The sequence below is a fragment of the Megascapheus bottae genome, chromosome 17 (genome assembly GCF_031878675.1).
Source record: "Megascapheus bottae isolate mThoBot1 chromosome 17, mThoBot2.hap1, whole genome shotgun sequence".
NCBI classification, from domain to species: domain Eukaryota; kingdom Metazoa; phylum Chordata; class Mammalia; order Rodentia; family Geomyidae; genus Megascapheus; species Megascapheus bottae.
The window spans coordinates 49,131,024-49,145,805 of NC_143525.1; the positions used below are offsets into that span (position 1 = coordinate 49,131,024).

At 46.7% G+C, this 14,782-nt stretch overlaps 1 protein-coding gene across 1 annotated transcript in view; it reads right to left on the reverse strand.

The window, feature by feature from the left end:
* Cyth1 (cytohesin 1) overlaps window positions 1-14,782 on the reverse strand; it is a 72,132-nt gene that overhangs the window by 26,498 nt on the left and 30,852 nt on the right. The window lies entirely within an intron of this gene.

The following is a 14,782-nucleotide window of genomic DNA, read 5'->3' on the forward strand; positions in this document are numbered from 1 at the left end:
AGCCCCTCCTACTACCCTCTTCCCGGCCTCCTGGGGGAGGGGAGGCACCGCCAGCTTTGCTCATAGGCTGCGCTAGCTTTCCTCTCCCCTGCCCAAGCAGAGCCTGACGCTGCTCTCAGGGAGGATGTTAACCCTTACTTAAGACACCTCTAACAGGGAACAGATATGAGGATGGCTACTGGCAATCAGGTAGAGCAGCACCGACCAGACTATTGCTTCAGTGGGCTCCAGGGGTCCAAGCCTTCTGCTACATGTGGGGTGCTCCTGTCCTTTATCTAAAGGGCTGACAACCATGCCAGAGCTCAGTGCTAGGCACTCCAGGTTAGAAGACCTGGCAGATGGATCTTGATAAGACAATGTAAGATGGTTAGGGACAAGAAACAGGGTGACAGTCCCACGCCCTCCAGCAGTAGCACTTGCACTTTAGAGGGTTTGAGAGTCAGCAAGGATACCTGTCAAACACAGGGACTGGAGTCCCCAGCTCCAAAGACAGGCCTTCCACAGGCCCAGCCCAAGATGAAAGAGATGTTGGTGACTGCAGACACAGAGAGGCTCTGCCTGAGACACCAAACAGCCAGGAGAGAATACAGAAAACGAATGCTGAGTTACACCAGGTTCTTCAGTCTCTTCAGCCCTGTGGCATCAGGAAGGCCCCTGGGGGCCGGAGGGAAGTTTCCTTCCTCTACTATAAGATGCAGAGCAGCCCACGTGGCCTGACTACTAGAACCAGCAACACCTCTCTAGGTGTGACTATCCCAAAGGCTTCTAGACACAGCTGAATGTCCCCTGGGGTCAATCCTGCTTTGGTTACAAGCTGCCAGGCCCTCCATGATCTCTCTGGGGTTCAACACAGCTGGGGAATGTGGGTAATGTCAACCTAAATACTCTGGGGTCTGCATTCCAATCTTTTCTCTCTCTCTCTTTTTCTTTCTTTTCCTTCCCTCCCTCCCTTCCTCCCTTCCTCCCTTCCTTCCTTTCTTTCTTTCTTTTTGGTGCAGGTCCTGGGGCTTGAATTTAGGGACTAGCTTTTGTGTTCAAGGATAGATTTTTCAGGAGGCAGCCATAACATGAATAATTTAGTGTCTAAACAGTAGCACTTGCTTAAAAAATAATTCAAAGTCTATTAAAAAAAAAACCCTAATATCATTCACGGATTTTTTTTTGCCATAAAGCTGCAAAAAAGTACTAGTTTGCAATAAAAATGTGGGCTCAGAGTTCTATCAGGAGAGCCCTGCCTTCTTCCCTCTCTCTGGAGAGCAATCCTGTACCTCCTCCCACCAAGGCAGAACAGTCTCTCCTTTCCTACTTGGGGACTCTCTCAAGGGACCAGAGCATTCCTTGGCTCCTCTGCTGGCTGAGCTTACATGGATTTGCTGTCACCTGAAGGCCATCTCTACTCACACCACCTTGTTTGAAACTGTTTCTATCATGTGTTACCCCTGCTCCACAGGGATCACATATGTACATTAAATTAAGTTCTTGTGGGGCCGGGAGTTTGGCCTAGTGGTTAAAGTGCTTGCCTAGCATGCATGAAGACCCGGGTTCGATTCCTCGGTACCACATACATAGAAAAAAGCCTGAAGTGGTGTTGAGGCTCAAGTGGTAGAGCTCTAGCCTTGAGAAAGTCCAAGGACAGTGCTCAGGCCCTGAGCTCAAGCCCATGACTGGCAAAAACAAAAATAAATAAATAAAAATAAATTAAGTTCTTGTATTCTAGTGATATCTTACACTGAATATTCTTGCAGCACTTTACACAGTCCCACGGGTCATGTATGTCTGTCTGTCTTCCTTTCTTTCTTCCTTTCTTTCTTTTTTTCTTTCTTTCTTTCTTTTTTTTGCCAGTTCTGGGGTTTGAAATCAGTACTTGTACTTGTGCTTGGTGTGCTTCCCTTTTACTCTACCACTTAGCCACACCTCTAATTTAGCTTTTTTTTGCTAGTTAACTGGAAATATAGTCTTCTAGACTTTCCTGCCCAGACTGGCTTCAAACTGCAATCCTCTAGGACTCATCTTCCCAAGTGGTTAGGATTACAGGGGTGAGCCACCAGTACTTAGTCATATGCTCCTTCTTTTGAGTTGATATCCCTAACTTTATACCAAAACACAAAGATACCCACACTCCAGAGGCTGGAAGACCCCAGCAGTAAACACCGGCCTAGCCCTTCCTACTCACAAACCAGCTATAATGTGTGAAGCCTGCCCTGGCTCTGCCTCTAGATCTACACAGAACAGATCCATAGCCACATTTCCTTACAGTACATGAACCTGGGCAGTGGCTTCTGCCTGAACTGAGGCCACTGTAGTTGATAACAAAACCCTGCCTGGACTTAATTATTGGCACAAACAGTAAGATACAAGGGAGCAGGAGACAAGGCAGAGGAAATAGCTGCTAACAGGTTTGCAGTGTGGCCTTCATCATAGCTAAAGAAGAGAGATGCCAAAAATAAAGTACTGCATAATTAAATATATGAAATCACCATGTTTACAGAAAATCAGAGAAAAACTCTCCCCAGAAAGGGAATTCCAACATAGAACATCAAAGCTAAAAATTACTTTCTCAGATTTAATGTTCAACAATGTTTTGTTTTGTTTTTTTGGGGGGGGGAAGCTATTGCAGCTGGCCATGGTGGCTCACGCCTGTAACCCTAACTACTCAGGAGGCTGAGATCTGAGGATCAAGGTTCAAAACCAGCCTGGGCACAAAAGGACCTGAGACTCTTATCTCCGATTAACCTCTAGTAAACAGGAAGTGGGGCTTGGCTCCAGGGGTAGGGCGGTAGCCTTGATCTGAAGAGCTCAGGGACAGTGCCCAGGCCAAGTTCAAGCCCCATGGCCCACAAAAGAAGCAGAAGCAGAAGCAGAGGCAGAGGCAGAGGAAGAAGAAGAAGGAGGAAGAGGAGGCGGAGGAAGAGGAAGAGGAGGAGGAGGAGGAGGAAGGAAGATGAAGAAAGAAGGAAGACAAAGAAAGAAGGAAGATGAAGCAGCAGCAGCAGCAACAGCAGCAATAGTAGCTAGCCACACAACATAGGACTGCCTCAGCCCATCTCAGTCTTGGGCTGGGACTCTACTCAGTCCCTCCAGAACCTCTCCTACCCTCTCAAACTTGAACACCATACCTAGACCCATGGCAGCTGTGCTAATGGTTTGTGTCCAGCTCTGGGTGCTAGTTTTTTTCTGCTTTAAGGTAAGGATGGGAACAACTTTCCTCCTGAGACCTTCAGGACTACTGAGCAGGAGCTGTTATTATATCAGGGGGAGACTCAGAATAGCCAGTGAGGAAAAGGTGGAGGGCAAGCGAGGTCTGTGCCTTTTTTTTTTTTTTTTTTTTTGGTTGGTTGTAGGGCTTGAACTCCGGGCCTGGGTACTGTCCCTGAGCTCTTCAGCTCAAGGTTACTACTGCCTACTTCTTGAGCCACAGCGCCACTTTGGGTTTTCTGGTGGTAAATTGGAGATAAGAGTCTCACGGTCTTTAGTACCCAGGCTGACTCTGAACTGTGATCCTCAAATCTCAACCTCCCGAGTAGCTAGGATGACAGGTGTGAGCCACCATATCTGGCAAGCCTGTGCCTTTGAGATCCAGACATAATTGTAAAAGACAGGTTATAGTCGGGTGTTTCTGGTTCCCAACATCAGATAGCACTAGATATTAAGGAGGCTAACATCTGATTATTGTGGTTCAAAGTTAGCCCAGGCAGACAAAGCTGAGAGATTCTTATCGCTAATTAACCAATAAAATAGCCAAAGCCAAAGTGGTAGTGTACTAGCTATGAGTGGACGAAGTATGAGGCCTGAGTTCAAGTCTTACTACAAGCATACACATGCATGCATGTACACACACACACACACACACACACACACACACACACACACACACAAATTGCAGGAAGAAACCCAGTGTAAAAACAGGAAGATATGTTCAGATTCACTCAATATTGAAAATGTGTGCAAAATGAAGCATGACCAGCACAGCATTTCCTGTGAGCCTAGCAGAAATCAAATGCCTGTCATGCAAACATTGTCAAGTGCCAAGGGCAGGCGCACGGGCAGTCCCTGCACTCCAGCAGTACAGACAGGAACAGGCTCTCATTCGTGCAGGTGTGGAAAGGGGCACCACTCTGCACTCATGCTTTAGACACAGGTGAGCCCCTGTCTCCCAGTATGGACACAGGAGACCTCCTGTACCACAGTGATGAAGTCACGCTTTCTACAGGGAAATCTCAGCTGAGGGGACCACAGACACCAGAACAGGGTACACTCAGTGAGGTTACTTTGGGAGAACTGTCAGACTTCACAGGGAAAATGAAATGGATCCTCCCAGACTTTTCCTTGACACAGTCGGCAACAAACTGCATGCAAGTTCTGCCATCCCAATAAACCTTTCTGAACCACAAGCAGGGTGGCCTGAAAACTGGAGTGGCCTGCTCCCAGAAAACCATTCCCTGACCCCACCTGAACCTGCAGTTTCTGGGTTTGTCCTCACCTCAGCTGACTACTCTGTAGGAGGGTTCTTAACACCCTAGACCTCAGCCTTCAAAACACTACAACACCTGCTTTTCCTTCCACCAGTATAGCCCTCTTAGGAAATCCTACTTATGGCCTCTCATAAGCCTCTGGGTCTAAGGGAACAGGGGTACCTGACCACCTTAAGTGCTTTTATATTCTATAATGAAAGAGAACACTAGAGAGACCCTGGACAAAGATCAACTGTCTTCAGAGATAAATCTAAGCCCTGTTTCTGTCCAGTTATTCTTCATGGGAAGAGGGGCATCTCCAGTCTTCCTTACAACATCATGAACATTGGCTGTAAAACTCAAACCACAGCGAGGCCCCTCAAAACTGTCATAGCAGATGGTGACACAGGTTTCTTGCTCTGATATGTGCTTTATACAATGCCAGCCATGTTCCTGCTTAAAAATAAAAATGCAATCACTTTTGATTCTGAAAATTGAACTCAATCCCTAAGGGAAGGATGGAGAAGTATCTTTATGGTCTCAGCATACCTGCAGTACCTTCCATCTTCCTGATAGACCTAAACCCAAGCAGCTTGTCTGAAGCCAGGCTCAGGGCCACCAGGAACTCAGAGAGCAAATTCTGCAGTAAGCTAAGTGAGCATAAAGGTAAACATTTTAAATGCAACTGAAAGCCTAATGTCATATTGGAGGGACACAGTTCCCTAAAATAACATTACTTCCCAGAGCTGGGAAGGACCATTTGGAGAGTTGCACTATTTGTAGGCTGCACACAGTTACCAGTACAGGCAGATGAGTGGAGGGCCATGGTAATATGGCCTGAGGGCCCAATGTCTCCTATCCCCCAGCCACTCGCATGGCATTATCACATGGCTTCCAGTGTTTGCTCATGCTCACTTTTTCAACCACTTCTTTCTTTTTTTTTTTTTTTTTGCCAGTCCTGGGTGTGAGCTCAGGGCCTGAGCACTGTCCTTGGACATTCTCAAGGCTAGAGCTCTACCACTTGAGCCTCAGCACCACTTCTGGCTTTTTTCTATGTATGTGGTACCGAGGAATCGAACCCGGGTCTTCCTGCATGCTAGGCAAGCAATTTAACCACTAGGCCAAACTCCCGGCCCCTCAACCACTTCTTTCAATACAGCTCAGTTATAGACTGCACAGTTCCCGACAATGCTTACAGATAAGGTGTGTGTGTGTGTGTGTGTGTGTGTGTGTGTGTGTGTGTAATCACCTAAGCTATTCCCATTGCTGGTCCCTGGCTAAGCTTTGTTCTTTATTTCTACTGCAGTCCACACTCGTTCAGCATTTCCTCAGTATCTGCCCCAGGCTCAGTCTATGCCTGGAGCTGCGAGGTAAAGAGCTGCTGTCACTGCCCTGCCAGCAAGGAGAGGTGCACAGCCTGCGGGCAGTGGCCATGAATAGCAAGAAAGCGGAAAACACCAGCACATACACAGAGGCTGCAAAGGGGCCAGCGGCTGAGCCAGGACTACAAGATCTACTGGATTTCCGAGTGGAGAAGCATTGGGATGGCAAATCTCAAACAAGGTATGGAAACTGGGGACAGTGGACACAGTGGGTCAGAGTACAGGGAACAGTGGACCAGCTGGACTAGAAAGAGATTAGCTATGTCTGAGAGTAAACTGCTTTGGGACCCATACCAGGGAGTTTGGATTCAGTCCTGAAGGGAGGGTTCACTGGCAAACCAAGGGGGACTCAACATTAAAAAGGAGATTAAATAACAAATGAACTAACGGCAGTTAACTTACGGCTCAGTTAATCACACTGGTTCATTCCCACTTATGCAAACACATATGCAGACAGGGCTGGAGTGAAATGTTAACACTGCCAATGCCAGGTAAGCGTGTGGCAGAAGGCAGCCTGGGGGGAGGTCTAACTTCCCTAGAACATTTTCAACAATTCTCACCATCACAGACTTGCACTCTGAGTAACAGAGTGGAAGCAGCTGTGAGCAGTACAATGCTGGTGTTCAGCTTCTCCCCATCCACTGGCTCTTGGGGTTCTGCTGGAGAAAACTCTACTTATTCCCTTCTTGGGGCATCATTTTTTTTTCTTTTGTGCTAGTCCTAGGGTTAGAACTTAGGACCTGAGTGATATGACAGATTTTTTTGCTAGTATTCTATCAACTAGAGCTACAGGTCCACTTTTGGGCTTTTTTGGTAGCTATATTGGAGATCATCATCTCACAAGCTTTCTTATATGGGCTGGCTTTGAACTGCAAGCCTCAGGTCTCTGCCTCCTGAGTAGCCACCGGCACCTTGCTCAGCACATCTATTTGAGCAATGGATTAAAAGCCAGTGCTCCCTCCTCTTGTCCCAAAGAGCTGGAGTAAAACCTTGATTGAGATCTAGGGGAGAGAACCAGTGGGCTGTTAGATTGTTCACTCAAGCAACAATTACTCCATCAACAATCCTGACCCCTAAGGCTGTGCCCAGCCCTGTTGCTAGGGCCTCAGGCTCAAGCACACACAGGAGAGTCTCCAAGGTCGTCACAGCCACTGATATGTGACTTTAGAGCTTGGTACCTCTGGGTGGGTCTGAAGCCAGGCTCATTGGAGGACCAGCAGCAAGTACGTATGGTGAGCCTTGGTCACTGTGGCCTGGCCTGGTGGGCTTGTACCTACTAGCCTGGCACAAGCAAGAAAGGGAGCTGCTAACCTCAGCACAGCCTTGGCTGTGTTCCTGCTCACCTAGCACCATTCCTCATTATGTCACCCTTTTCAAATGCAAAGGCATTACCGCACACACCTGCTTGCAACCTTCTTTGTACAGCATTGTCTAGTGAAAATGCACTCAGACTGAGAGTAAAATATGTGTTTTCAGCAAGAGGAAGAAAACCATAAAGAGGACCCTCATGTTGGGCTGCAAGTGTCATGACACCTGCTTTGAGACCACTTTGAAATGTCCCCGTGACAGGAGAGCACACTGTATTTTGCACACCACTTCCTCACTGGGTTAAACAGGTCTTTGTCACTGTGACAGAAAAGGCCTAACATATACAACATTGGCTCTAGGAGCTCAATCTTCATTTCTTTTTTTTTTTTTTTTTTGCCAGTCCTGGGCTTGAGCTCAGGGCCTGAGCACTGTCCTTGGACTTTCTCAAGGTTAGAGCTGTACCACTTGAGCATGAGTACCACTTCCAATTTTTTTTCTATGTATGTGGTACCTAGGAATTGAACCCAGGTCTTCGTGCATGCAGGTAAACACTCTACCACTAGGCCAAACTACCGGCCTCAATCTTTGTTTCTAACTTATGGCTGGCTGTCTTGTCCACAGCACTGACACACTGCCATGGGCAGCAGGCCCACAGAGGCAGGAGTTCTGGGCAGGGACCTTGAGATGTCTTCAGTAATCTTCTGGGATTTAGAGGCCGGGCTGTCATCTGACTCACAGCACCACAGTTTCGGTGTTGGTGTGAGGTGACGAGGGAATCCTACAGTCAGTCTTCACCTAACACCAGAAGGAGTGACCCAACTGTCTTCTCCCTCAGCCATGCTGCCTTCAGAAAATGAGTGCCACCCATCCCAAATCTCACAGGTGCTTTCAACCCAATGTCTTTACTTTTTAGCTCAGGGTCACTCTGAATGTGAGGACCTAGAGCTCTGCCTAGATGCCCCCAGACACAGGAAGAAAGATGATTATCAAGCAGGAGGCTTTTCATACCAAGAAACATCTGAGAAGGCAAAGGGGGAAGGGGGCCTTGGGTTATACATACATGAGTCATCTCGTTCTTTCCTTACCCATCCCTCCCCGAACATACAGACACACACACACACACACACACACACACACACACACACTATGAAAGCTGTCTCTCCATTCAGGCTCTACAGTCTTTTCCCTTTAAAGGAGCAAGGTACCACCAGTATGGGTTGGTCCTTGCTCTTCCTAAATGGGCTGTTCTCTCAAGAGTTCACAAATGGATCAAGACACCCTCGGCCTCCATGCCAAATGTTTTGTGCTGTTCTAGCCTGGGGTGGGACTCACCGTCCTCCTCTTCATTAAGGACCATCTTGCTGCCTTACAGAGGGACAGGAAAAGCCTGCTGTTCTGTGGAAGGAGAGCTGTAACTAACTAGGACAACTCAGACAACCAGCACTACTTTCTGAACTGGCAGAGGAAGGGCCAGCCACACCCTGGCCAATCAGCCTACAGCCTTGAGAAGCATCACCAGCACTAGCAGTCCTTGCCACCACCCGGTTCCTGAAGTCAAGCACAAGCACAGGCATCTTCCAGCAAGTCAACAGCCTTCTCCACAGGGTCTGCCCTCAATGAGTCAAGTTGCTCAGGGTAGCTCCCACCCCTCACACTCACCCAAGCAACCCCTGAGGCTGCTGTATTTCCCCCTTTGCATTCAAGTACTTGCTTGGGACAGAAGCACTTAAAACCCCCCGCCCGCTCACACAGAGGAAACGGAACACTTCCCAAGAGAATGACTGAGATTGCAGTCACTATAAGATGGCAGGAAGTCACAAGCTAAAAGCAGAAAGCAGGTGCAAGAGGCCAGAAATCCTTAGACCCAAACCCCCATACAATGTGAGGTCAGTGTTACCCCTTCCAATTTCTTTTGATTCTCCTTCAAATGTGGTATGATAATTTCATGTATGTACACAATGTATAGCCATCCATTTGGGGGAGGAGGGCTTACAAAGGGCCCCAAATAGGCAAAACAACAACAACAACAACAAAAACCCAAAATGCAAAGCTGGAAGTATCGCAATTCCAGATTTCAAATGTTACTACAGAGCCATAATAACAAAAATATCTTGGTATTGGCACAAAGACAGACCTGAGGATAATCCTTACGTCTGTGTAGGTATCAACTCTGAATCCCAGAAGTGTAAAAGGACAGGCCACACCCACTTTCTATTCACTCTGGAGCCGATATGGAAGGCCACTGTGAGTCAGTGTTCCAGCTCCAGCAGACACTGAAGAGGCCTGGTCCCTAGGGCCACAAGGGCCTTCCTCCACTTCAGCACCTACGGGGGGAAAGTGGCCTGCTGCAGAAGGAATGTGCTCCAACCTGATGATATTTACCCAGGTGTAGAGCGGTCCTTTGCTCCTTTTGCTGTGGCATCCTGTCACCAACTCTTCATATTGTATACTACAAATATCTTCTCACCCATGACTGGTTCTAACTTCAGTTGTCTCTTTCATCTTAGATATGCTTTTCCTTTGGTATTAGTGTACAGGGTGAGAGAAGGCAGGGGTGGGCAGCATGCTGCTGGCACAGGTGCTAGGGTGGGAGGAAACCTTTCTGAGGGCCAAGGCCAGTGCAGCTGCAGCAGGGAGGAGCTTGGGGTGAGGTGGAGGGAGAGCTGTAGGGTAGGTGAAATTATATTAAGGACTCCAGGTTTCTATTCTAGGAGCAATAGGTACCTTGCCAGGATTCTAGGGTATACAGAGTAACCTGACTTCCTGTGTAAGCAGGACACCCTAGCTTCTGGTCAAAACAGACTGCAGACAGCCATGCCAGACTCTGCTCATTGTCCAGTGTGAGAGGATGGTGGCCCAAAGAGTAAAAGGGTCAAACTCCTGCTATATTTACTCTTAAGGCACAGACAATGATGGATTCCTTAAAGGCATGAGAGAGATCACTCAAGGATATACCAGGCTTTCTGGTTTGGGCAGGCAGCATTATTTAGCTGCCATCTGAGCCAGAGGCCACCAGCAGGACCCTCCCTGTCTTCCCACAGTCTGAGCTTCAAATCCCCATGCCTTAGCTCCTTCCACCATCTTCCCCATGGCCTCTCACCATTGTCCTCTGTTTCTCAGGGCATCAGAGCCCTCTCCCTCAGTTTCACAATTGGCTTTCTTGTGTTGTGTGTGCCAACCCTGGGGCTTGAACTCAGGGCCTGAGCACTGTCCTTGGGCTCTTTTTTCCTCAAGGCTAGCACTCTGTCACTTGAGCCACAGCACTACTTCCAGCTTTTTCTATGTATGTGGTACCAAGGAATCAAACCTGGGTCTTTGTGCATGCTAGGCAAGTACTCTACCACTAGGCCAAACTCCCCTCACCACCACCACGCCTCCCCCACCCCGCCCTGCAGCATGCCTTTTCATACCTTGGAGCCCTCTCCCTCTGCCCTTGTAGTCCTGGGTGTTCCCTACTTCTTGGATCCTCATGGCTTTCCATTTCTATCCATTATTTAGTGTTTCCATCTTGGCATACTTCCCAGCTCATACTCTCAAAGACAGAATCTAAGTGGCCTACACCATAGCCACCATCCCTATCTGGGCTCCGGGCTTAGTTCTAGGGAAAGGCCTGGGTACCAGCTCCCCGAAGCCCAGGCAGACAAGTTGCCCTTTAGACCATCTGATCCAGGTAGCTTTACCCATATCGCATTGTCTTCTGCTTTGAGATTGGTTTCTCTAAACCTATAGAATAGCCAATACAGCTAGCAGTAACAGACATTTAACTACATAAGCACCAAAAACTATATTTGAGTCACTCAAAAAGAAAATGACTACATAGTTTATCACCAACACTGGGACACTTGTGAAAATGATCTGGACTAACAATTACATCAGCCAGTGAACACAAACTGTGAGTCACTGGCAGCCTGGGACCTTCCTCACTGCACACCACGCATCTGTACCCAACAGAGCATTACCAAGGATAACCATGAAGTAATTCAAGTGGAAAGTGTAGCAGAGAGTCAGCGTATACTTTGAAATGACTAGAAAATAATGTCATATTGGAAACCAAACCATGGCCTTGGAGCAGTGTCTGAGCCAATGATATGGGAGACAGGCTGGCACCAGCTCTATGCCTGTGGTGAGCACAGCCCAGCACAGTGGCAGAGAACACTGTCAGTGTCCAGTTCTAACGGACTGCGCTGTGCACAGCTACGGTGCACAGCAGGAGGCATAGCGTGTGCGCATGTGTGCACATGCACACGTATGTACACACACACACAGAGACAACACAAAGCCACTCCAGTGAGGCGAGTACATATATCCCACATCTTCATGATCTATTCTGTGCCCAAGGTGAGGGAGCTCACTTCCTGTGAACTCCAAATACTGGACAATGGGGCCACAGTCTCTCTGTGTGGTACATTTCACTCTAGATTCACCAACATATTGATGCAACTGCTTTGATTCCAGACATTGTACATTCCCAGTGAGTAAGTGCCTTTCATAATCTCACTCCTTCATTCAGCCTTTCTTCTTCTAGACGGTAAGAATATAGAAATATGGAATTGTTTAAAGCTAGAAGAAAATTGTCTTGAGTATTTTTTTAACTGACATCCAATCAGCCATAATCACAGAGAGATAGAAACAAAGTGAAGTCTGGGGGGAGCTACCTATAAAATAGTGCAGAGAGAGCACCCAGGACTACAGGGCTGCATAGAGCTGCAGCAGGGCCAAGAGGACAGGCTACCTGATGAGAGCTCTGGAAGAGGACTTGGCTTGCTCCAGGCAACTTGGTGGTGACAACCACCTTGACCTCATTCTTCTCCCATCCCACCCCCAAACCAGGAACCATGGGCTGCAGGAATCTGCACTGCAACCCCTCCAGTGCAGGTAGGATGCAGAACTGGAGGAGCAAAAGGTGGTACCTGGCCCAACCCCAAGCCAGTACATATAGGGAGCCAGGTTTTCATCATGGAAACATTGAGACATGGAGGCTGAAGTCTGAACTGGAGTTAGAGGGACCAGTATTTCTAGTAGTTTTCCAAGACACAAAATACTTTAAAGCTCACTATACCTGTCCTACAATTAATTTCTAAAGTAACTATTTCCATTTATAGCTAGTGTCAAAGTATAATCTCTGCCATTACTTCATATGAGCCCAGTGAGGATTAACATTTAACATCTGCCAATGAGACAGACAGAAAGCAGTATTTTAATGTTTATACCTTTGTCCTAGAGATCCCAAGTGTTTGTTGTGCTTTTCTGAGTGTGGTTATTTATCCTGTACCTTCCTACATTTTACCTGGCACTTAAGAGTGGGAAATGTACAGATGTGTCTCTGCAGAAATGCAGTGATGTCTATGTTACTCTGTTAAATGAAAATAATCACGTAAAAAAACATAGAGATTATAAAGCTGCATTTCTGTTTTAAATGTAAAAAAAAGGAAGATGGCTAGAAGGACATGCAGCAAGTACCTATTTACTTTGCAAGTCCCAGACTCCCTGCTCTGACCTACAGTTGCAGCAGCCTCAACCTTCTTATCATTTGGCCTGATTTTCTATTTGTTTTTTCTTTAATTAAAATAATTTACACTCAGGGCTGGAGGCATGGCTCTAGTGGTAGAAAGTACCATAATGAGACACAAAGCTAAAAACTGTCTGGTCTGAGTTTCCATGTGTGTGGGTGTTTCCTTTGGAGGAGAATGGACAGCACTGTCCACAGTCCACCTAGTGCAGGGGGCTGCTGGGACATCATGAGGACCCAGGATTGGACACCTCTAGCTTTCCAGAGTTCATGAAAGAGGGCCCTCAAGGTCATCTGCAGACTCAGCCAAGTGTCCCAGTCCTTAGAGACATCTGAAAGCACGTCCTGAATGCTTTGCAGAACAAGAACCTGACATTATTGACACTAGTAAAAAAAAAGTCTCGTGAAGACAGAACAAACCATATAATCTGCATGTGAGAAAGAGGAAAGCTGAGCATAAAACAGTATTCAGACTATACCTAGAAAAGTGGTTACTACAATAGTTTTAGATGTCCTTTCAAACAAAGGTAAAAACAAAAGGTTTTCTTTTTTGTAAGATACTAGCTGGTTGTGGTGTATGGCTATAATTTCAGCTACTCAAAAATATATATAATCCCAGGTGCTGAAAAAAACCAAGGCAGGAGGATTTTAAGTTCAAAGACAACTCAGGCAAATGTAGTAACAAAACCTTGTCTCAAAAGCTAGGGATTGTGGTTCAAGTAGTAGAGCTGTTACACTTACCTAGCAGGCACAAGGCCTAGATTCCATCCTATAATTGTTAAAGAAAAGAAAAAAAACAAAAACAAAAACAAAAATAGTAGGCTCAAAGTGGAAGAGCACTAAATCTTGAGCACAAAAGCTCTGGGACAGCACCCAATCTCTGAGTTCAAGCTCCAAGACTGGCACATATATAACGAAAAATTAGCCCGGTGGCTATTAAAGGTTCACACTTATAATCCTAGCTACTCAGGAGGCTGAGATCGGAGATTCTGGTTCAAAGCAAGCCAGGCAGAGAAACCCACGAGACTCTTATCTCCAATTAATTAGTAAAAAAGCTAGAAGCAAAGTGTGGCTTACGTGGCAGAGCGTCCACCTAGAATGAAAAACGAGGCAGGATTGCAAAGCCCTAAGATCAAGCCCCAGTACTAGCACTCAAAAAAGTAAAAAAAAAATATATATATATATACTGTATGTGAAGAATCAATCTATGCTGCCCTCTGTTGACTGAATGAAGAGATATGAAGAGATTGTTTATAGGCTGACATTTAGCCTGTATTAATTCATATTAAGTTACCTGACCTTAGTATTCAGGACTCTTCTCTAGCCAATCCCAACTAGCTTTCCCCTGCTGCACAGAAGCTTGTCTAGCTATTCTACTATGCCCAGCCCAGAGTCACAGAACTGCTTTTTTTTTTTTTTTTTGGCCAGTCCTGGAGCTTGAACTCAGGGCCTGGGCACTGTCCTTGGACACTTTTTGTTCAAGGCCAGCGCTCTGCCACTTGAGCCACAGCACCATTCATAGCTTTTTCTGTGTATATGGTACTGAGGAATTGAACTCAGGCTTCATGTATGACAGGCGAGCACTCTACCACTAGGCCACACTCCTGGCCCTGCTGTTTGTCTTAATGGAACCACAAACTGTTTTCCCAGACAAGAAACACACCTGGAAAATATTCTGTGTAAGAAAAGAAAAGAAAAGGAAAGAAAGAGGAGACATGTATTAAAAGGAAAGGATGGAGAGGCTTATGAAAAACTGGGCACATCAGTTAGTTGTCAGGTGGCCTGGCAAGGTCTCTAACATTTGCTAAAGGAACAAAGGCTGTTGCCTGAGAATAACTAGAGAAGTTTTTAAGCCATGTACCAGTTTACAAAGAAATCGAGACATATCTTTATGAAAACATAGAGCCTCTTCTGAACGTGATCATAAGCCTGTGAAGCCAGAACTGCAGCAGGAGGCCCATCAGCCCCTCTTGCACCGGCCCCTCCCTGTGCTTTGGCACAGATATTAAATGATCAGCCTCAGGCCTTAACACAACAAGGTAACATTTTATGTAGTGCACATTTCCTTTCTATGTGTAGATGGTGTAGGGACCCATGATGACTGCACTTCTAGATGAGGGGATAGTCATCTG